A 22,832-nucleotide genomic window follows, 5' to 3' on the forward strand; every position below is an offset into this window, starting at 1 on the left:
CCCCAGAGCTGACCTGGGGATTACATTCAGTGCGCCCGGGTCAGTGCGTTACTTCACATGGAAGTGCCTCCTAGTCAGTCCTGGGGTGCTTGGTTAATATTTAGGGGTGCGGGCAGGGCGCTCGGCTCAAAGGGTCCAGATGGTGCGGTGCAGGTGTGCTCTCTTTGGAGTAACAGCAGTCCTCTCCGCTTATTGGTCTCTCAGAGTTTATTGCCTACTGCGCAGGCGTGTGGCCTCTGTTCTGCCCAATGTACAGGTGAGAACACTGAGTCCCAAGAGACACGACTTGCTCCCCGAGTCACCAGGGGAACTTAAATCTTCCCCTTCAACCCCTTACAGAGTGGAGGGAAGCAGTGCTGGCCCCTTGACGGGCTCATGGGGGAGGGTTGTGTGGAGGGTGGGATGGGGGAAGGCTGTGGAATAAAACAAAAGTAGAAAAGGCTGAAAGCGCAGAGTCCCATCAGTTTAGCTGAGCACCCTGATGCCAGTCCCTTTCCTCCAAATCTCTTCCACAGTCCTGGTCCCTCCCAGTGCCTCAGTACCCCCATCTGTAAAATGGGGCAGAGTGCTCAGCTCCCAGCTTCCTCCCTAGGCTCAGATCAGTACAATCTGGCTCCCCCTCCTCCCCCACACCTTGCCTGAGTGTCTTCCAAAGGCTCATTCATTCAGCAAACCTTTATTGATTTTCTCCTACGTGCTAGACAGGGTGCTGGAGTGCTAGACACTGCAGGGGGGGAGGGGGGGAGGGGGGGAGGGGGCGGGGCCTTCCCAATCTGGTGCGGAGGCAGATGTGTAAACAAACGCCACCACAGGCAGAGAGTGATAAGAGCTAGGGTGGCAAAGAGGACCTTTTTGATCCCTGGGTGACACACTGACTTAGCTGCCATCCACCCCTGGCCAACCATGTCCCAGATGTCCCCCCAGTGCCCCTGCCCTGCCCCAACTGGGCCCAGAGCATTCCCTGGGATGAATCAACAGGAAAGAATGCTCCAGCCGGGTCAGTAGCAGCAGCAGCAGACTGCCCCGCCCCCACGGACAATGAGGCAGCTGTGGGCTGTGATGCCAGGTATGCCTTGGCTCCCTCCCCAAGCCCAGCCACCTCTCATGCCCAGCCAGGAACAACACGGAGGGCTCAGAAACGTGGTGGGCCCCGCCTGTTGCCAATCACCAGCTTGGCCTGGCCGCCCAGAGCTAAAAATACCCTGGAAGCCAGGGCTGGCCCAGACCAGAGTCCAGGGAACGAATGGATGTTGCCCGGAAGTCTTTTAACTGCAAAATTCAGGGCAGAGGCTGAGGCGGGGAGCAGTGAGCGCGCCCCCCCACCCCCCTTGAGAAGTGAGGGGCGCCAGTCCCCGGCCCAGACCTGTGACTTACTAGTGGTGGGATTGTCTCGGCTGAGTGGCCATCTCCTTATCCTTAAATGCTATTGCTGTGAGGGTCAAATGGGACAGTTCCGTTCATCTCAATAAGCTTTGAGTGATGGAGACTGCCTGCTTACTCCTTCGTGCCTGGCTGTGCTCAGGGCCTCAGCAGCACCGAGACCCTCCACTGCACTCCTTATACACAGGCCCGTGTCCACCTTGACTCTGGGAGCCCTTGAACTTCTTATTATTTCTAAACCTAGATTCTCTCATAGTGCTTGGCACATATCAAGTGCTGGTGGATTGAGTACATGGGCCTGCTTTGTGCTGGCCCTTCAGCCAGAGCTGGAGAGATGAAGACAAGCCAGATGTGATCCCTGTCCTCCAGGTTTGCAGCGCAGCGGGGGAGGCAGACCCCAAGCAGCCAACAGACAAGGCATTGTGGTTATGACGGCTAGCAGGGTGGAGCAGCAGTTCTATGTAGTATTTCATTTAATGCACTTAAAATCACTATGGACAATTCTTTCATCACCCAGCTTTTACAGATGATGAAACTGGGGCACAGAGAGGTTAAGTGGTTTTTCCCAAGTCACACAGCAGAGAGTAGCAAGTAGTAGACTGCAATGGAAGCACAGGGCTGTGAGAGTCCGGAGGAGGGAAGACTAGGGATTGAAGTCTTCCTGGAAGAAGTAACTTGAAGAATGAGTACGGTTCACTAGGCAGGGAGGTGGGAAAGTGGGGTGGTAATGAATAACGCTCTGGAAGCCATGGAGCACCGTGTAGTATGAGGAGTTTATCCCATCTTCCCTCACCCCTCACCCAGGGCCCCAGGGTTGAAGCATCACCGTCTGCCCGCCCCGCCTCACCCAGGTGAGTTGCTGAGAGGCTGAGCAGTAGCTAATATGAATCTCTTTCCCACGGGGTGTTCCTCACCCCCACCCCAATCAGGGCCTGTGCTTTCCTCCCACGTGGGAAGCTGAGAATCTCCCGCAGACAGCTGTGACCTAGGATGTTGTCAGAGGCCCCCGGAGAATCCAGTGCCATGTCTGCCGGGCAGGACTTCCCCTCGGCTGCCTTCAGGACTCGTCCAGCCCACCTGCTTTGGACTCCGTGTGGAGGAAATTACACAGCTCGGTAATCAGGGGCCTGGAGTTCCACTGCGACGGTCTGAACTGCGTGGCCTCAGGCAAGTCATTTTGCCAAGCCCAAGGCACTGCCTCCTGCACCATTTGCTTTGCCTTTGCACCCCTGCCCCTCTGACATCCAAGGTCCAAACTGCTCCCCTCTCCTCTCTGCATCTTGGCTGTCCCTGTAATTCCTGCACAGATTGATCTTCCCACTGGGTTGCCAAGCCCTCGTTCAAGAATAATCAATGGCTCACCGTTGCCCACAGATACGGAGACTCCTCTGTTGCTCCTCCTGTTCCCTCTCCTCCTTCCCTCTTTTGACTTCCTCTTCCATGTTCTGCCTATCCTTCAGGTCTCACTCAGGTTCCAACTCCTCTGTGAATTTGTCCACGAAACTTTGCATGGACGCTCTCAAAGTGTAAGGTGCAGCGAAATCCACCTGGTGGGAGAGATGGCTCCAAGACACAGCAGTGATGGGAGCTGAGGGGATTTGAGAATCTTACGGGTCGGGGAGTGAGCGGCGGACCAAGCAGGGCTGGATGGGCTAGCTAAGGAGAGAAAGGAGAGATGGGCTGGCTGTAGAAGGAGAGGAAGTTGAGGGGAAGAACAGAGCTGGTTAAATGGAAGTGAATGAAGTTTCGCTTTGTGATATGCAATGTCACCTTCCCACATTCCTCTGAAAGCTTCAGAAAAACCTCCATCTCTCAACAATGTTTGCAATTGGATAGGCTTATCCCAACACTTGCAGGGCCTGGGCCTGAGTCAGAGGATACCTCATAGCGTGTGTCTAAGTGTCCAAGAGTTAAAATTCAAATTAACTCGTTGTCAAATCAAATGTGGTCTCTCCCCTGCCTTGACAAATACCCTTTGGAAAGACTTGGAAGTGCAGGTTTGAGTCCAGGACGTTCCACTCCCCGGAGTCCTGTGCAGGACAGGCTATTACACTGAGTGTCTACCCTGGCCCTTGATCTTCCCACCCTCACAGCAAGGGGCCTTCTGCTGTGGCAGGAACACGCACGCACCAGGCTCTGTCCAGACCTTCCAGGGGCTGCCCTTTGCCACCGCGAGCCTGGCGCACAGCCCAAGGCAGCGTCTGCAACTCAGGAGAAAGGCTGGACACAGGCTCGGCGTCTAGGGCAGAGCTGCTGGAGCACAGATTAGGAAATGAGCTGGGGTTCCAGCGGGTACGTCCCCTTGGCCCCGGGAACTCCGTGCCCTGTGGGGAGAGACACGATTGGACAAGGCCACAGGGGTGCCCGCTAAAGCAGCGGTTGCCAACCTTTCGAACCTCACAGACCACCGGTTGGTGACCGCTGCTCTAAAGCATGGAGGACCAGACCCCCTTGCCTAGGCCTAAAGACAGTGGTAAGGGGTATAGGCAGGAGGTGCAACAAGAAGGTAGGAACGTAGCCCAGAGGTGGTCCCTGGTGGGGGAATGTGGGGTGCTGAGTCACTCAAGTTATGTTTAGAGTGCTGTGGGCCATCCAGCCCCAGAGCCAGGCGGGAACTCCACCTTACCTTGTGGGGAGGGTGGGGAGAAGGTGCTGAAGCTTTCTGAGGAGGGTTGGGGTGGAGGTTTGATTCGAGCTGGGCTGTAGGACCCTCAGTCTCCCTTGGTGTTGTCTTGAGCTGGTATTTAACTCTTCACAGGTTCATATCTTTCACTGGGGGTGGGTATAGGAAGGGAATGCTTTGTGGGGAGGACAGGGAGGATCTTAATAACTTGTAAGCTACTAAAAGGCAGAGAATCTGACTTCGATTCCCCCAGTCCCGCCTCTGCCCCGGGATCCCCAGCAGAAAGGCCCTAAGTTCCCACAGAGGCCTGTGTGTTCCTGTTTGATTGGATACCAGTAGCTTAATGATCATCTCTGCCCCACAGCCTTCTCTCCCACCCCCGCCGGAAGATACAGGCTCTCACCTCATTACTGGGCTTCTCATCTTGAAGTCCTTGCCTGAGGAAGGTCTTTGGCATCATCTACTCCCTCTCTCTCTAGACCCCGCCCCACACCCTGCTCTCTGGGTCTCTCCCTGCTTATTTATCTCAGCCACGCCCCCCCTCTCTCCAGGTCTCCCCAATTCTACTTCAGTTCCCTTGAGAACATCTCCCTTTTCTATTCAACCTCTGCCCCCCAATTCCACCTGCAAACCCCCCAATTGCCCCATCTCAGCAGCTAAACATAGGTACTGGACGCGCTTCTGACCGGGTAAATTAAAGTCATCAGTTCTGGGGGAAATGAAATGGAATGAAGACTCCACGCCACAGCCCAAAGCCCCCAAGGTCCCTTCAGAAACTCACACAAGTCCGCGCTGACCTTCTCACCCGCCAGTAATTGAACCTCTTTTTCCTCAAGCAACACCAGACAAGCTAAATTAAAAAACATTTCTTATTCCACACTTTCCCTGGATCTTTGAAAATGACCAACACAGTAGCTGCATTGCTCCTCCCAGTTTCTCTGGGCGGATGAGGTGAATAGGCCTTAGTGGGCTCCCTGGGAACCTCACAGCCTCCACATCTTCCCCCCCCCCCCCCCCCCCCCCCCCCCCCGCTCCCCGGCCCAGGGCCTTGCCTCCTCTGAGCCCCTTTAGGAAAATTGTTGACGGTTTGGGGACAGAACCAAACTGGAGGCCAAAGTGTTAGGAGCCACTCCTAACTCTGGGTTTGTGAGTCATCTCCGGAATGAATTGAGGCTGGGGGCGTGAGGGTGGGGGCGGGGGGGGGGGGCGAGGAGGAGGCAGAGAGGTACATGCAACCTAAACAGAGTTTTGTATTCTCTTGCATCTGAGTCTGTTGATCGACAGCTTTGCAGACATCTTAAAGGCTCTTTAAGTGAGAATCTGATTTTATTTCCTCAGCTGGAATAGAGGAACATTCAAGGCTGGGACTGACAGACTCCAAAGGGTTAATTTTTCTGTTACCAGCCAATGGTCAGCTTCGAGGAACCAGGAGGGGGTAGCAAGGAGCTGTCTGGGTGGGGAATTGCCTTGACCTGGCCTGCGAGGGGGGGGGGGGGGGAGGGGGGAGGGGGGAGGGGAGAGGGGGTAGGACCTGCCAGGATAGAGGTAAAGGGAAATCTATAGATAAAGCAGGAGCTGAGCCAAGACCAGGGCCAGAGAGCTGGAGGCGAGATGGGGGATCCATTGGCACCAAAGGCCAAACCAGAAGTGAGGATGGGCGGTGCAGGGGAGAGAGACAAGTCCCACCAGAAGGCAGGGCTAATCAGATGGGCCTGTTCAGACAACACCAGACAGGGCAAGAGGCAGCCGGGCAGCCTCACACTCTAGCCCAGTGGTTCTCCGACTATGGTCTCAGACCAGCAGCAGCAGCATTGCCTGGGAACCTGTTGGAAATGCCAGTTATCAGGCCCTGCCTCAGACCCACTCAATCAGAACCTCCGGGATGGGGCCCAGCATCTGTGTTTCAACAAGTCCTCCAGATAATTCTAACTCCTGCTAATGTTGGAGAACCATCTCTCTAGACCACATCTTTGGGAAATGTTTGCAAACAGAATCCAGATTACCTTCTTCCTTAGAGTCCCGGTCCTGCCTGGTGAGGTCAGCCCTCACAGGGACCCTCTTGCATTAAGAGGGGTCTCCTCCACATGTGAAGGGCCTAGTCTTGGGGGATCACAGTCTTCTATAACCCAGTTACTTCCAAATGGATTTGCAATCCCTTCATGGTGGGGTGGGAGGGCCATGTCTACTGTTCTACATTGACTCCTACAAGACCTCATGTCCCCGAGGAGTTTATCACAGGGATGGTAATGGGGGCAGTCCTCATTATTGTCCTCAGGGGGCCCTGTCTCTGCTGGGCCAGGAGTGGGAGGTCAGGCCAACATCTAGACTCTGGCAGGATCTTTCTCCACAATAGGAATTTCATCATCTACTTAACACCACAAAAAGCTACACCATTGTGACCACCAGACTGAAATCTGAGATCTTCTGGGAGACCAGTTGGCCACCAGGTGTTATTGATGTCCCCCAGCTCTGGGCAAAAGAGACCTGGAGCCTGTGCCAACTGCCCTCTCCTTCCCCAGTAGCTGGTCCTGGCTTTCATAATTCATAGTGGATTCCGAGTTGCAGGAATAATTCTTAGACCTGAGTAATAAAAGAATTACTCATTGTACTGAGAACCAGGATACACCAGTAGCCACAGAAGAGTTAAATAACTACAAGGTTGTTGATTTGTTCACAAAGGAAACTGCCCAGAAAGGACAAGAGAAGCCTAATTTCCTAGCCATGAAGTGAAAATGACTTTTCTTAGGAAAGCTTGACCTTGAACATGTTGACTGAATTGTCCAGAAAAAATGCAGATACTTAAATGACATATCCTTTTAGCATCGAGTGCTAGTAAACAAGGTGAAAGAGAAGGAATTCCACCAAGATAGCAGCAGAAACTTACCAATTAATGAGCATACACTTCTACCCACCAACACATTTTGGATGATTTCACTGTGGTGAGGTGGTGTGATTGGGAACTTGGTGTACTGCCTTATGCCTTTGGCAATGATTTGTAAACCAGAGCTAATAGGTGAATGTGTTTCATTCAAGTTGGGGTGTTATCCTGTACTCAGTAGTGGGCATGGATCCATCCTATTTGTACAAAGAACACTTTACTGGGCACGTTAGAAACACAAAGAGGGGAAGGCCCAGTTCCTGTCCTCAGGGTAAATCACATAAGTCATCCATTATATTTATATCATTATATGAATGACATCAGCCAGTGAAATCTGTTTATATAGATGAGATCATTTGTTTACTTATTTGTCCAACATGTTTATGAGCATCTATTATTTATGTAGCCACTTTGGGAAATCTAGAAAAGTAAACATCAACCACATTTCCCAGGCTCTAGGGTACTACTGGGTCACACTAATGGTGAAGGTCATATTTTCCAGGCTCTTGTCTCTATTGTTCAGGCAGCACTTCCAGCAGCACCACCAATCCCTGATCATTCTCACTCAATTTGCATCTAGTTTTCAGGGGGTGGTCAACATGTCCTCATAAACCAGGCTATAAGCTGCGGTTACATTGAAGCATGTTCCATATTCTTCCATTCCAGCTTTGCACCCTCCCCTCCCTCACCACTGATGTCCATTCCTGAGATGCTTCTTGAAAATTTTATCAAGTATGTGTGGCTAGTGCTCACTGCTTCCAGGACTCCAGTGACATGAATGATGACTATCAGATCTTTTGTTATAGTCCCACGATTCCCAGAGGCTTTGTTCATTCTTCTTTCTTAAAGTCTATTTTCTCTATATTGTTCAGATTAGGTAATATCTATTTTTGAATTCACGAGTTCTTTCCTCTGTCCTCTTCCCTCCTGTTCTTGAGCTCATCCACTGAGGTCTAAACTTTTGGCTATTGTATTTTTCTGTTCTAAATTTTCCTTTTGGCTCTCTTTTATATCTTCTTTTTTTTCCTGAGGCTTCCTAGTCTTTGCTAAGACTTTTTATTTTTCCATTTGTTTCAAATGTGTTTGTATTTGTTTGTTGAAGCATTTTTATGATGGCTGCTTTAAAGTCTTTGCTAGATAATTCTAACATCGCTGTTATGGTTGATGTCGGTATCTCTTGATGGTCTTTTTCATTCAGTTCTAGAACTCCCTGGTTCTCAGCACGATGAGTAATTCTTTTATTGAAACGTGGACATTTTGGGTATTATGACTCTATGGATCTTGTTTAAATCTTTTGTTAAACTGGCTTTTCTGGCAGTGCTTCAGCAGGGGACAAGCGGGTACCACCTATTACTGCTTGGTCAGGTGTAAGTCCAGGTTCCCCATCCAGTTTCCCTTGACACCTGATGGGAGAGCTCCTCATTATAGCTGGGGAGGGGGGGGGGGGAGGAGGAGTGTAGGGGAGGATGTTGAGAAGCCTCCATGATTCCTCTCTGGCTGAGAGGAGGAGTGTCTCGTAGCTGTTTCTCACATGGCCTGCTCTGACATCAGAGGTGGGGGGACCGTTTTGTCACTGGGTGGTGGTGAACCTCCTGACTTTCCCCTAGGCCTCCTCTGATACTATCCCAATGGGGAGGGGAGAGGTCCTCCTTAGAGCTGGATAGGAATGGAGACTCAGGCTCCACTGACACTGTGGGAAGGGTGGGGGTGAGGATGGAAGAGGCTCATTACCACCCGGTGGGAGGCAAGTCCCAGCTCCCTACACCACCTTTCCTGCTACCACCCTGCCACCCTGCAAGGTGTGGGACTGCGGTATCTTGTTACAGCCTGACAAGGTTGGAAACCCAGGCTTTCCACTGGGCTTTTGCTGGTGTGTGTGTGCCAGTTTTTTTCTGTGGCATTTGCTGGAGTAGAGCAGTTATTGCCTACATTTTCCTATCTTGGTCGTTTTCCTGGTCCTTTGGCTAGAGAGAGAGAGAAAGAAGGCTTTTGTGGCCTGTGCCTATTGGCACTGCCAGCTTGCTGGTTTCCTCAGCAAAAACCCTGGGATTTATGAGGCAAAAAGAAAATTCAGGGACTTCACCATCAGGTTGTTCCTTGGGTCCCTAGCTGGGCTGCCTTCTTCTCCCCACCTTTCAGGGTCTCCTCAGGTTTATTTCACATACAAGGCCCAAGGTTTGAGTTACTCTCTCACGCAGCGTAATAGGGAAAGTGCTGCCATCTCATCTTCCCAGAAGCAGCGGCCCCTCTCCCTTCCTCTCTGAGTTTCGGAGGAATTTGTGTAGAATTGGTGTTTTATCTTTCTTAAATGTTTGGTGACATGTGGGCCTCAGGTTTTCTCTGTTGGACGATTTTTAACTGTGAATGTCTTTAAGACATCGAGTATTATTTGGGTTACCTACTTCTCACTGAATGTGTTTGGCAGTTTGTGATTTTCAAGAAATTTGATCCATTTCGTCTATGTTGTCAAATTCATAGGCATAAATGTTTTTTTAAACATTCCCTCATTATATTTTTAACATCTTAGGATCTGTAGCGATTTCCCTGTTTTCGTTCCTGATATTGGAAGTTTGTGTCTTCTCCCTTTTTCTCTCGGTCAGTCAGACCCTGAGGAGGACAAGCATTACCTATGAGGCATCTCCCTCAACGGCGGACTCTGAGTGTTACCCACTCATTTGCCTGGCTTTCTCAACGGGCTGGGGGCTCTCTTCTCTAGGAAGGGGTATGGGGTACTTCTGCCAGCCCAGAGGATTCGGGTGAATCTGAGGGTTCGTGGTTCTAACACACATCCCCCTGTACGTCCCATCCTAGAGCTCAGGTCCCATCCCTTCCTCATCAGGATCCTCCGTTTAACATAAGAAACCTGTTGAAACTGTGCACCCATACCCTTTGCAGTTTGGCCCCCCTTCTGATGAACTCCTGTGCCCCATCTTCAGCAGTCTGCCATGTGGCCGCAGGCGAGGGGGCCTCTTTAAATGCTGCCAGGGAGGCCTCTGGCTTCCACAGCAGCTCTGAGTTGCTGTTGTTGACTTAGTTGACTGAGCCTATTGTTCCCTTTCTTTGAGATTTCTAGGACAATATTTAAAAAGTCATCCAATTCTGTAATCTTTATTATCATCACTGCCCCCACACGTTCAAGTGCTCGGGTCACTGCGCGGGCCAATGTTCTCCTTTCCATCTGCGTGCTATCCCAGTACACCACCGGCAAGAGGCTCCCAATCTGTGAGCCACAGCCGAAGGTTTTCACTGCCCTGCTTACCTCCGCCAATGCTGCCCTGTGGCCGTGTGAACTGACAAGTGGTCTAGAGTTCCGGAAAACCATTTTAAGGGGGTACTTTCTAGGACCACTTTTAGTGCCAGTGGAATTAGCGTGGGTGCTCCTGAAAGCGGTTCCTGGGACAGGGACCAGGATGCACATCGTTTACATGGGAGATAATCCCAGAGAACAGACGTAAAGGGCCAAGAAGAATGATACAGGCAAGGGAAAAGAGCCAAGTGGAGATGGATTATTAAGCTGGTCACCACAGCCGGAAATTGGAGCTCTACCTATTGGGACCCCCCTTGGGGGGATGTACCTCAGAATTCCACCTCCAAGGGATGGGAGGCTGAGGCCTTTATTTACCAACTCTTTCTCCAGTCGTGCCCTCCATTGTGGAGGTTGCCGTGGGGGCATTAACCACCCCAGGAGAATATGAAATGATGCATGAGAAACATCTGCTCTACTGGCCTGCAGTGAGTGTGGGAACGGGGAGCGTTGACAGCCAGACCTATAGTCTTTGACCTGCGGTGTATTTTGATCTGTGGCATGCCCCGGATCACTGTGCCAAGGTTCCTCCTAACTCTGCTGGCCTCCTAGTCAACCAGCCTTCCTCCAGCGCTGGCTCTGCTTCATGCGAGACAGCCTGCTTTCTGGGGTGCTGATGTCCTGCCTCGCTCTGATGGAGGGTGCAGGTGAGCAGGGATAGGCAGAGGCTGGATTCCAGTCCCAGATACCAGCTGTAGTGAGCTCCCGGAATTTATTGAAGTGACCTTGTTAAAAGGGTCTTTGCAGATGCAGTTAAGTTAAAAAATCTAGAGATGAAATCATCCTGGGTGTAGGACAGGCCCTAAATGCAATGCAATACCAGAAAAGACAGGGAGATTTGAGACGTGCACACGCAGGGGAGAAGGCCAGGTAAAAATGAAATAGGGGATTGGAGCCATGCTGCCGCAAGTCAAGGAACTCCTGGGGCCACCAGGAACGGGGGGAGGCATGGAAGGATTCTCCCCTGGAGCGTGCAGCGGGAGCACGGGCCTGCTGACACCTTGGTTTTGGACCTCTGGCCTCTAGACAGCGAGAGTCAATCTCTGTTGTTTTAAGCCACCTCGTTGGTAGTAATTGGTTGCAGCAGCTGCAGGGAGCCAGCACATCAGCCACAGACTGAGAGGTGGAGCAGCGGCCCCATTTATGTGTCACCTCAGGTTACTGGGAAGTGGCCCCTCCGTAGTCGGCTGGCCTCTTAGACCTCAGACCTCGACGGCTGAACTTGGCCATCTCCGAGGTCTTGGCACCCACACAACCTGGTCTTGACCTGCAGGTGTCTGCTCAGGCTGGCCCTGAAGCGGCTTGGTCGCCCGGGTCCTGTGCTAACAGGAAACATGGGACACCGCCTCTCATCTGCCATTCCTCGGAGCTTTCTTAGCAGGGAACTTGAGTGACATGGACCAGTTAGTTTGTGTTGCTGGGGGAAAAAATAGACACCAACTTTGGCTACTTTAAGCAAACACAGAATTTATTGGAAGGATACAGGAAAAGCTGAAAAATTTGGGCTAATAAAAGGCACCTAACCACTCTGGGGACCTGGTGATTAGCCGGGACTAATGGGCGTTGGTTCAGGTTGCTGCCAGGGGAATGGCCACAGGTCATCTCGCTCAAGTTTAAATTCAACCAGTGAAGGTCTGCTTGGGGCAGATGACGTTCTGTGCCAGACAGTACATGGCGGCGGGGGAAGGCGGGGGGTGCACTTTGACAGTCCTACCGAGACATCACAGAATAAGGGGGTCAATTCCTCAGCGGGAAAGTGGAAGGACTCCGGGCAGACAGAAACCCCAGCTGCCCAGGGAGGGACAAGAGCCTCGCCTGTCCCTCTTCATGCCCTCACTCCCCACTCCGACCTCTACTTCCCCTGCCCAGTTCCTCAGAAGGAGAAGCCACAGATTGGTTTTATGACTTTAGAGGATACCTCGAGTCAGCGGTGAGCGATAATTAGACTGTGATGGGTCTATTTAAGCGCCTCACTTAATCAATTACAATCGCCTGTGCTGTCTCCAGGTATTGATTGCAGAGTCCCGAGTTCTGGAAATCTTAAAGCATGCTCCGGGGACGCTACCACCGACTCTGATTCTCCTGGGCCTGTGGACACCCTGTGCTGAAGCCGATCTTTCCATGCGGTTGCTTGAGACACTTTTTCATCTTAATTGTTTCTGGAGACAGGACAGAACAGCAGCTCCTTTCATTGCTAATCTGAATCTAAGTGGGAAGGAGCGGCCTAGTTAATGGGGCGTACGGCTGTTCCCAGGTGGGAAGGATGGGGTGATCGCTCCAGATGCCCTCTCAGAGAAGACAGGGGTACAACCTAGAGGTTGGCTGTGAACTTGTGAGGATGACATTTGAGGAGAGGTGACCCTAGGCAGGCCACCCCACCCCCTCCTCCCATAATCATCTGGGCAGGCAGATAACAGGGGCTCAGGACTGGCCAGGGACCCCAGTGAGCAGAAGCGCCTTGAGACACAGAGGGTCTAGGCAGTGTGGGAAGGGAGCAGGGGCAGGTCAAGACAAGGAGGCAGGTTGCAGTGGTTTTCAGCCTGGCGGCACATTAAAAGACGACGCAGGTCTCGGTCCTACCCGAGGCGGTTGTGGTAATAGTGGGATGTTTCTGGACATCTGTATTTTTTGTCTCCCGGTGACATCTTTTTGCACAGGGAGGGTTGAGAATCACTGAGTTAGGGCAGGATCCTCGGCCTGAGGTCCGTGGTGGAATTCGTAGGGATCTGTGATGTGCCCTGAAATTGTACACAAACTCGTCCCTGCTTTTCTAGGGACACAAATCCATTGCTTTCATCAGGTTCTCAACGTGGCCTGTGACCCTCCCAAGGACATGAAACATTGAGGTAGAAGTCATAAGGGCACCTGAGCCAGGGCAGAGGGGGAGGGATTCTCGGGGCACTCCTGTCACAGCCCCCCAAAACTGCCCACCTGCGCTTACTCAGCAGCCAGGGGCCTGGCCACCAGCCCTGCTGGGTAACGCCCCCTTGGGCTGCGAGAAACCAGCTGCAAAAAGAGGACAAGATGCGCAGGTGGATGTGAAGTCACGGAGGAGGATTCGCGCCAGGCTCCTCTCACCTAAAAGTAGGGAGCAGGAGCAAATTCCAAACCCCGAAGGGCAGTGGCTCTCCAAGGGTGGTCCTGGCAGCAGCCTCAACGCCACTGGGAATTTACTAGAATTGCCAGCTGTCCGGCCCACCCAGACCTTCTGAATCAGAAACTCTGGTGGGGCCCAGCCTCTGTGTCCAAACAGCCCCACCGTGACTCTCCGGCCCGTGAGGCCGAGCTCTGCTTCTGTGGGAAGTGAGCACCCCTCATTTGCTGATGGACCGTTCTGGGTAGCTGAGCACCTGGGCGAGGCCGACCCAGCCAGTTGAAGGGGTGGAGGGCCGGCAGCACCGCAGCTGAGAAAGCTCAGCAAAGGCTCAGAGCTGAAATGCTCCAGATGCTTGCAGCTGGGTGGGAGGAAGGGCGAGGCTGCCTCGGTCATTTGAAGACAGTCTAGGGAGGGGGCAGGTCTTCTCTGCTGCCTCAGTCATACCGAGGCCTCTGTGTAGATATGCTAGCAGGAAGCTAGGAGGTGTGGTCTTGACTTTGGGAGAAGACGCAGGGCTGGAGGTGCAATCATCAGCAAGTAGTTGAATGTGCGGGGAAAGTGAAAGGGGTGACGGGAGCTGCATACAGACCTGGGTCTTTCCGAACCTCTCCCTGGTCACAGTGCGTCTGCACCGGGGCAGCCCGGAATCGGGGGCCGCTGACCTCCACAGCACACAGGGGGGCATCGTGACGCTACTTGGAGTGAAGCGTTTCAACAGGGGGACAGCTGAGTGTTTGGGAAGCACAAAGGATGGAGAGAGGGCTTGTACCAGGGGTAATGCCAGAGGGATTCTCACGGGGTGTGAGCCCTGTGTGGGGCTGGAGGAGCAGGTAGTTATCCACAGGGATACAAACTAGGGGGGAAGGCATCCCCAACAGCCTTCGGCGTGGGACTGAGTCAGAGAATGGAGACTGCAGCCTGTTGGAGCATAAGGTCAGTGGATGGGCCCAGAGTGAGGGGGGGGGGGTCACCCAGAGAGGCAGGCCCTGTGTTGGACGGGCGGGGCACCAGCAGCCACGCTGGGAGTCTCAGGTTCAGGTGGGGATGGCGCCTCACCTGGCGGCTGAGGAAGAGCGGTCTGGGGCACAAACGGGAGACTCGGGGCCGGGGAGCCGGGAGGTTATCTCAGGGATGCAGTGTTACGGGCCCTCAGTTCAGGTGGAGGCAAGTTAGCGAGAGGAGCGAACGTTCCGGCAAGTGGCCAGGTCATTGTTTAAAGGCTTTTCGTTGAAGTGTGGAGGGTCAGCGCAGCGCAGCCTGCCTGCCAGGAGCGGCCTTCCTTGCCGAGGACTGGGAAGTGCCCACAGGGAGACTGTGAATGAACCCAAGAGAAAACAAATGGGGGTGGTGGGGTGGATTTAAACCTTCCTCGGTAGGGGAGTGATGGAGAATCTGTGGCGGAATGCTGTTCTGAAGCAGGATGTGGGAGAGAAAAAAATGAGGCAGATCTACACGCACTGACGTGGTGTGGTTGCCTGGCATTTTGTGAACTGAAAAAAACAAGTTCCGTCCCAATGTATTAAAATGATGTCATTTATATAAACGATAAGAACCTCAAATTATATATGAGTGTGCGAACACATTCTTTAAAGGGTTTAGAAAGAGGCATAGCCAATGATTGACGGGGATTACCTGCAGGAAGGAAGGGTAGTTACAGAATGGGTGTGAGGGGCGCCTACACTCAGTTTTGCTGTAGAGTCGGGGGGACAGTGGTGGCCTGTACTGCATGGCCAGGGTGTGTGTGTGTGTGTGTGTGTGTGTGTGTGTGTGTGTGTGTGATGAGAATAACCCCCATTGCATGGATTCTCAAACCTCGTGTGCAGCAGAATGGACAAGAAGCTGGTTAAATGCAGGCTCCTAGGCCTGTCCTGCCATACTGAAGTAAGATGTCAGGGTGAGGCCCAGACTTCTGCATTCAAACCAGCTTCCCATGATTATGACACCAGTGGTTCCTTGAAGCACTTCTGTGGCAGCTCCAAAAACCTGCCTTCCCTCCCTTAGCCCAGCAGACAGGTGCTCAGCACCAGCCTTGCAGGATAGCCGGGCAGGGCAACTCCCCGCTCAGAGCGTGGACATCGGCGGGGAGTGCCGTGTGGGGCAGCCCTCCCTTCAGAGCGCAGCCTTCAGTGGGAGACACACCATCCATAACCACCACCACTTGTCACTCAGCTCAGACTTGTGCTTGAACCTGATGTTGCCGTCTTCCCCAGGACCTTCATGATTGAGGGGCCAAGGTAACCACTCAGGATTCCCAGGACAGTTTTTAAGAGACCTAAGCTACCCAAATTATCCTTCCCAAATTAATGTTGAATTCAAAGCAAGTAGGGAAAACTGGCCATAATTAAATATTTAATTGGTGTCCATTACGGCTGGAATATTGGTTTTAGTTCAAATGTATGACATGGTTGCATTTTTTTATAGCTGCACATATATTGCATCTAGGCCATTGGTTCACTCTGTGTAATAAAGTTCAGTAAATCCACGCTCGCTTTATAGGACGGAGCATACCCGGAGTGTCGTGGTGGAGGCACAGTACTGCATTTATGACGCCATTGGTGGGATCAGGGGTGAATTTGCTGTTGAGTTGCCACTGATAGACCAGTAACCATCAAGTACAATCTTGGGCCCCTGGGAAAATGTGGGCTGCTTTCCAACAACCTATTTTATTATGCAGTTTTTAGGTGCCTGTTGAGGCAAAATGAAGTCTGTGTGTTTATGATGCGGGGGATGGGAGGGTGGGGGTGGAACGGCACCTCTCCTTATGGGGCCAAGGCCAAGTCCAGAAGCAAACTCCTGTGACCCAAATGTGAGTTTGGAGATTCACCAGGGAACCCAGGGGGTTGTGGGTGATGGATGTACGCGGATCAGGGAGGAACAAACAGGGTTCCTCTTGCCTTTTCATTCACCCTCCAGGAGCCCTTGACCTGGGCCTCTACTCTCTCAGGCGTGACTTTGTCCTCCAGCGACAAAGAGCTCAAGAATTTCTGGTCGTCTACAATCAACAAAAGTGACACCAGGTCAGCTGGGGTTCGGAGGGTGGGAAAAACTGGCAGACTGGCCCATCTTCCGGAACAGCCCTTGGTTCCAGTAAATCAGTTTTGCACAACTTTTACTTTCTCCAATGGATTGCGTAGGCCCCACTCTGTTTTATCGAACACAAGAGCTGAGCGTTTAGAGATCTGAAGTCCAACATCCTTCTCTGAAGTTTAAAAAGCAACAATAACAACCAAGAAACAAACAAAACGAATCATTCCCGACAGCTCGCTGTGTGCCAGGCCCACACGAAGGGTTGAAAAGTGTTGCCTCGTTTGACCCCCAGAACAGCCTCAGGAGGGAGACACTCTTATTACCCCGTTTACAGACAAGGAAAAGGAGGCCAGTCAGGTCGGTCACCCAGCCGGAAAGTGGCTCAGCTCTGAGCGAGGTCTCCCTGGTTCAAGTTCAAGCTCTCAACCTTTTGCTTGGGGAACTCATGGCTGTTGAAGGAGAGTGGGGGTTGGGGGGTGGGTGGAGGCTTTGATTCTAGAAATCCAAACCTAGGGAGGTGAGGCAGAGCAGGGCAAGGGGCAGTCCAGAGAGAAAGAGACACACCACAGATTTATTCGCCACTTTTGCCAGAATGGATTTCTATCCGCTGGACCAGATCTGTTCCCTGACCCCTAAGTCTGAGAACAGTTCCCAAACCACCAGAGACTTCTCGGTGGTGAAGCACAGGTCTTGCCTGGCTAAAAGCAGCTTTTCCTCAGCATCCCAGGGACAGTTCTTTCCCCCAGCGTGGCCTGGAGGTGGGTCTCACGTGGGACCGGAGCCTTTATGTCGTCCCGATGCTCCTCACAGAGCCTGACCCCGCTGCAGTCGAAACACCCTTATCAAACCTGCAAGGACCAACCCTGATAAACCGAGGTTCGGAGAAGCCAAGCAGCCTGCCCAGAGGCACACAGTGGAGTCCAGGCTGAGACCCAGTTCTGCTGAGCCCAGCCCATCTCTCTCCCCTAGCTGCATCCACTTGAAGCCTCAACTTGAGGTTTTTTCATCTCCAAACACACCTGGTGTTTTGGGGAAAGCCCCAGATGGCTCTCAGTCACTCTGGCCCACCATTTAATTCATTCGTGGACTTCCATTTTTATTTCAGGTCATTGAGTTCCCCTCTCCCTTCTTCCGCGTTCACCGGGGAGGTCAGAGAGACCAACTCCCAGCCATTCCACCTGCTCCTGGAAAAGTCCCGTGGAATAGAATTAACCCGATTGGCCAGCCGAGCTCGGAGCCCGGGCGTGCAGATCTGGGTGACCCAAGGGCACAGGGACGAGCTCCAGGAAGGTGACACCGAGGTGAACAGTGCCCTCCACCCCTGTCTGGGCTGGGACACATTTTTGAGGCTGGAGCTCTGTGGGTGACCTCCGGACCACGGGCCCTATCAGGAGGCAGGAGGAGGAAAAGGTTGTTGGCTTTAACCAGTTGTGGTTCCAAGAGGGGGCTCTCTTGAGTGGCAGCTTGTGGCATGAGTGACTGGCCAGGCCTGGGCACCGAGCCGGGCGATCCCAGACGGGACTGGGGCTGCTGGCCTCAGCTGCCAGTACTTTTCCTCGCTTACTCATCAGACTCAAAAACAACCCCACCCACTTGTGGCGAAGCTGCCCTGCATTTTTCACCTTTGGGCTATCATTCCAAGGAAGAAATATCAGCCTGGGAGGAAAGTTTTGGCCAAGTTCAAAGCGAAGGGCTTGGGGAATGGAAAGTCCTTTGAAACCTCACTTGGACGGTGACTGCCTGACCCAGATTTTCCCTTTCAGAAGTAGGCTCAGAGCTCAAAGGCCCAGGTGTCATGTAGACAGGGGCGTGACAGAGGCAGGGAAAAAAACGACCAAAGCCCAGCTGCAGCCTCGCACCGAGAAACCTCCGCCTGAGCGTCCGGCCAGACTCCAGGGCGGCCTGGCTGTGGGCACCTCCTGTGGGGCCTCCAGAGAGGCCTGCAGAGGGCGAGGCCCGAGCCCACCGCTTTGTCCCTGGCTGGGTCCTCCTCTCGGGCCAGCTTCTGCCTGGACATGAGTCCCGCTCCCTTTCCCCCTGGGTGTCTTAGTTTCCCAGGCCTGGACACTGAGACCCAGGGCTGACCCCGAAAGGCTGCTGTGGGAGTAGGTGAGAGGATTACCACATGAGCTACTACTGTGGGCACCTGGAGTTTAATTCTTCTGGGAAATAGCGTAAATGGGCAACTCAGACTTAGCCCACCTGGGAGCAAGGGAATCGGGGTACTTACACCCCATCAGGCACTGGTGAGGGCTGCCAAGTCCATCATTCGTGCGCTCGGGCGGATCAGGCTGTGGGGCTGGCCATGGGAGGTTGGGCCACCAGCTCTGAGGTGGTAAAGGCTGAGGGACAGTGGCCTGGCTCATGGCTGCTCCACTGGGCTCCATTTCAGCCCCTGGTCTATGCAGGCAGGTGCTCCCCAGAATCGACACCCCTGCAATGATGGAGCTGGTGAAATGGGCAGTGCAGTTTTACATGTGCCCCCCCCCCCGCCATCCTGTAATCCCCACACATGCCAGACATCTCTAGGGTGAGAAAAGAGCCCCCCCTCCCCCCTTTCTCCTTCCACCCAGTGAGTGGGTCTGCGCCAGCAAGGACAATGTCTGGCCGAGGAGGCCGTGCCTCCTGGGGGTGGCTTCTGGGAGAATTTCCTGGAATGGGAGGTAGGTCTTCGCCCTCCACATCTGCATGGAGGAGTTAGTTCCTCACAGTTTGTCCCCCTTGCCCCGGGAAAGGAAAGAAGGAGAGAAAATGCTGAGACTGAGAGTGATGAGCCTGCACGTCAACCTTTTCTTGGTTTCCTGTCGCCAGAGTGGGGCTGTTCAGCCCCGAATTACTGGGCACCAAACCCAGCTCTGGAGCCCTTGTGTTTCCATGGGTCTCAACGCATCGCCTCAAAGCAAACTCTAGCTTAGATTTTACACTGCACCCCTGGGCTTGCTGAATTCTCCCCCGCCTGCCGTGGACCTCATGGCTGCTGAACAGACTACCACACACGGTCTCTGTCTGACCCCATTCTTCGGTGAGGCTTTGTGGTACCGGCTGGGAGTCTGCAAACCGTATGCTTCCTTTGCCAGCGGGTCCGTCGTCGGTTCTGCCTTGGGGAGGCCGGGAGGAGACAAGAAGGCCAGAGGAGGTGGGAGCTGGGACTTGCTCCTTCCAGTTTTGCTCCTTGTTCTGCCAAGCTCACTCCAAGGATGGTGCTTCATCGTGGCAGCAGAAGTCAGTTCCGGTTTCTAGCTCTTCCTGAACACTTCTGGAAGCCGCTTCCCTGTGCACCGTGCCCACTTGGACACCTGCTGGGCAGCACCCCTCCTCAGAAGCCCGGTTCCAGCATCTCCACCTGCAGTCCATCCTCCAGCTCCTGGATTCTAACCACCTCAACTTCCCTTGTTCCTGCCCTCGGAGTGCCAGCTGCTTTGGCATTATTCACTCTGGTTTTCCAATGTGTTCCCCACCCCCTCCTCCATTTTTCTTTTACCCTTTCAGTCATCCAGTGTCCATTTAACCAATTCTCTAGATTAAATTCTCTCTGTTAAAATAACTGCTGTGGTTTGTTTTCCCGACCAGACACTGACAGATACAGACCCCATGGCTGCCAAACAGACTGCACGAGGAAGCTGTAATTCACCATCTGGTTTTCATCCATCAAAGGCGAGGGTGGCTGCCAGATTACCCAGTTACCACACTGCAGGGAGGCCATTCCAGCCCAGGCAAAAAACAAAACAAACCCGATATCTTGATTAGCCTGAGTGACCTGGTCATGACCAGAATCAGGGCTTCCTGTCTTTGGAAGCAGTGGGACTTCTCTGCAGGGTTCTGTGAGATCCCTGAGGGAGAAGACTGCCTGGGAGCCTGGGGCGGGCCTTGGGGTTCCTTAAGCCTGCAGACCCCTCTGCTCCCAGATGGCGTTGACAACCCCGAAGGCTCCCAGCTTCCATGGCGTCATCCCATGGTGTCATCTGCCACTCTCCCTTGGTGTCCAACTCTCTTCTCTAGTCAGTGTGGGGGATCTGAGTATAACGTGCAGACAGGAAACAAGGAGGACATTCCAGCACCCATGGCAGCTAGGGTGCAGCTTCCCCCAGGCTGTGGCAACATTGTCCACAGTCTTGGAGTTGGAAGAGAACCTGGAGATCAACTGCTCCAATATACCATTTGACTGATGAAAACCCAAGACCCAGAGAGGTTAGGCAACTTGTCCAAGGTCACACAGCTTGTCGAGGCAAGTCCTTGGCTAAGGCTGAATTTTCTGTCTTGAGAGCTCTGAGTTCTTCCCATGAGCCACACCGAGATTACTCAGCCTACAAGTCTCTGCAGGTCACTCTGCATGGTATCCTTAGCATTTTATACCTAGTTCTCTGCTTCCTGTGACTTAACCCTGAGTTTTCTCTGAGCTTCTCTGTCCCCCAGAGTTCTTATTCCCTGTTTTTGGTCCAGCTCCCCTAATTCTCTGCTCATCCAACTTGCCCTCTGCCTCCAAGCCCCAAAGTCTCTCTGCCCCTCTTAGGGAGGCTTAGGGCTCTCGCTTTCTCATTACCAATTAACCCTTAGCAATTAGTCCTGGCTGATGGCTTATATAAACAGTGGCTTATGCAGAGTATAACCCTATAATCATAGGCATGTCCCTGCCCCATTGCCCCAGAGCTATTGATTTAGCTCTTTCGCTAAAACACTGCTATCCTCAAATTGCAGGCCTGTGGCTACCATTCTTCTTAGGGTTCTTGGGAAGATGGGGAAACACCCTTAAGAGTCCAGACACAATCCTTCTGTTGATCAGCCTGGAGTGCTCCCTGGGGCATTGTGTTCTGGAGAGCTCTCCAGTGCAGAAGAAGGGAAAGCCATCATTTCCCTTTGAGAAGTGAAGCAGAGGCAGTTCTTGGAAATCACATCTGGAGTCTGTACTCCCAGGCACAGCACAATAGCCTCAACTTACATTTGTGCTATGAGGCTGTTTACCCTAATTTCAGGCTTTCCAGTTTGATGTAAATTCAAATCACAAAAGAAGCTATTAAAAAATAAGTTTCTGCTCCTACCCCCGAGCTTTCAAAATAGTCCCTAAAAAGGGGGCTGGCGATCTAAGGATTTTTAATATTTCAAACACTTTCTAAATGACTCTAATGTTCAGCCACGTTGAGAAGCACCACCTAGACAGGTAGCAGAGGCTGCTGTAAGGCTGTTAGGACACATTGGTGGGGAAAAAGGATGCAGAGAAGGGTCCAAAGAGCATGGTGAATGAGGTTATGCAGTTAAGCCCTTTGTGGCTGAGCATTTATCCTGGAACAGTCTGGGTGGGGATGGATTCTAGGCTCATCTCTGTGTGTGAGTTCTTGGCCAGGAGTGTCTCCTTCAGGGTCACACTACCTTTGTTCCACAGACTGGGAACCACCAGGCCGGTCTCTCTGACATCCTCCCTGACAGGGACACAGGATGACTCTGGGACCCACACGCCTCTGAGGGCTTCTGTGAAGACAGGGTGTCTGCAGTGTTTCCCATTGTGGTTCCCACAGTGGACGTTGTCAAATGGCATTGGTAGGCCCCACTTTAACAAGGACCATTAGCTTTTTATTTTGCATGAGTCTGATGATAGGAAAAACAACAACATTTTAAGACTATGTACTCAAGTATCATTGTCTCTCACATCTACCAATCAATCAATCAATCATCTATGGCACAATAATTTAAGCTTTATGCATCAACTGGCATCTGAGAGTGGTTTGTCCTGGAAACACAGAGGATGTGTGTTCACCTTGTCTCCCCTGGGGATGGCTCTTCCAGACCTGCCCTGGTCTGACTTGTTTGTATCAGGGGGCCACCATATTTTGTCTCCAATACATTGGAATTGTGGCTGAGAAAATGGGACCAGTCTGGTCCAGTATCTATCTTAGACCTATAATGTGAACACCCATGAACTATAGAGGCTGTATTCTGCCAAGTAGATGGAAGGACAGAGACAACTGTTCTCCAGATGGAATAAGGAGACACCAGACAGGAGAGGAGGTGGGAGATTGTGAAGGGTGCTGGTGAGCTCACTGCTCCCAGTTTACAACCCTACTGAGGTGCAGTGTACTCAGGCTTTTGGCTTCCATTAGACACCAACAGGTCCTTGCAATGCAACCCCCTCCCCCCTTTTTTTTACATAAGCTCATGTCCCTTTCTGTTACTCGCCACCACTGAGTTCTAACTTATGAAAGGGAAAGGGGTCACCAGTCCAGGGACTGACAGATTGATAGAGCAGTCTAAGCCCAGCACTGAGGCTAACATGGATGATAAACAGGCGTTTGTTATTGAGCACCTACTATATGCCAGACACAAAGTACGTGTTTTATATTCACCAACTTGAACAATCTTTTCAACCCTAAAAGGCACATGTTATTATCTCATCTTACAGAAAAGGGAGCTGAGGATCAGGAGAAGAGATAGCTTTCCTAAGACACACAATGAGTGATAGAACTGACATTTGAACCCAATCTGTGTTCCCTGAAAATGTAGCCTTTTGCAACTACACCATGCTGCCTTCTCC

General features: G+C 52.4%; 1 long non-coding RNA gene across 2 annotated transcripts in view; it reads left to right on the plus strand.

The window, feature by feature from the left end:
- LOC307112656 overlaps positions 1–19,863 on the plus strand; it is a 39,492-nt gene extending 19,629 nt beyond the window's left edge. For both annotated transcript variants that reach the window (XR_013814733.1, XR_013814734.1), the window contains exons 3-5: positions 2,310–2,495; positions 16,196–16,299; positions 17,415–19,863. This is a non-coding gene — a long non-coding RNA (uncharacterized lncRNA). The remainder of the gene's footprint in view (positions 1–2,309; positions 2,496–16,195; positions 16,300–17,414) is intronic.
- Positions 19,864–22,832: the final 2,969 nt, after the last annotated feature.

This window comes from Cnephaeus nilssonii (genome assembly GCF_951640355.1).
Source record: "Cnephaeus nilssonii genome assembly, chromosome: 16".
In the NCBI taxonomy this organism is placed as follows: domain Eukaryota; kingdom Metazoa; phylum Chordata; class Mammalia; order Chiroptera; family Vespertilionidae; genus Cnephaeus; species Cnephaeus nilssonii.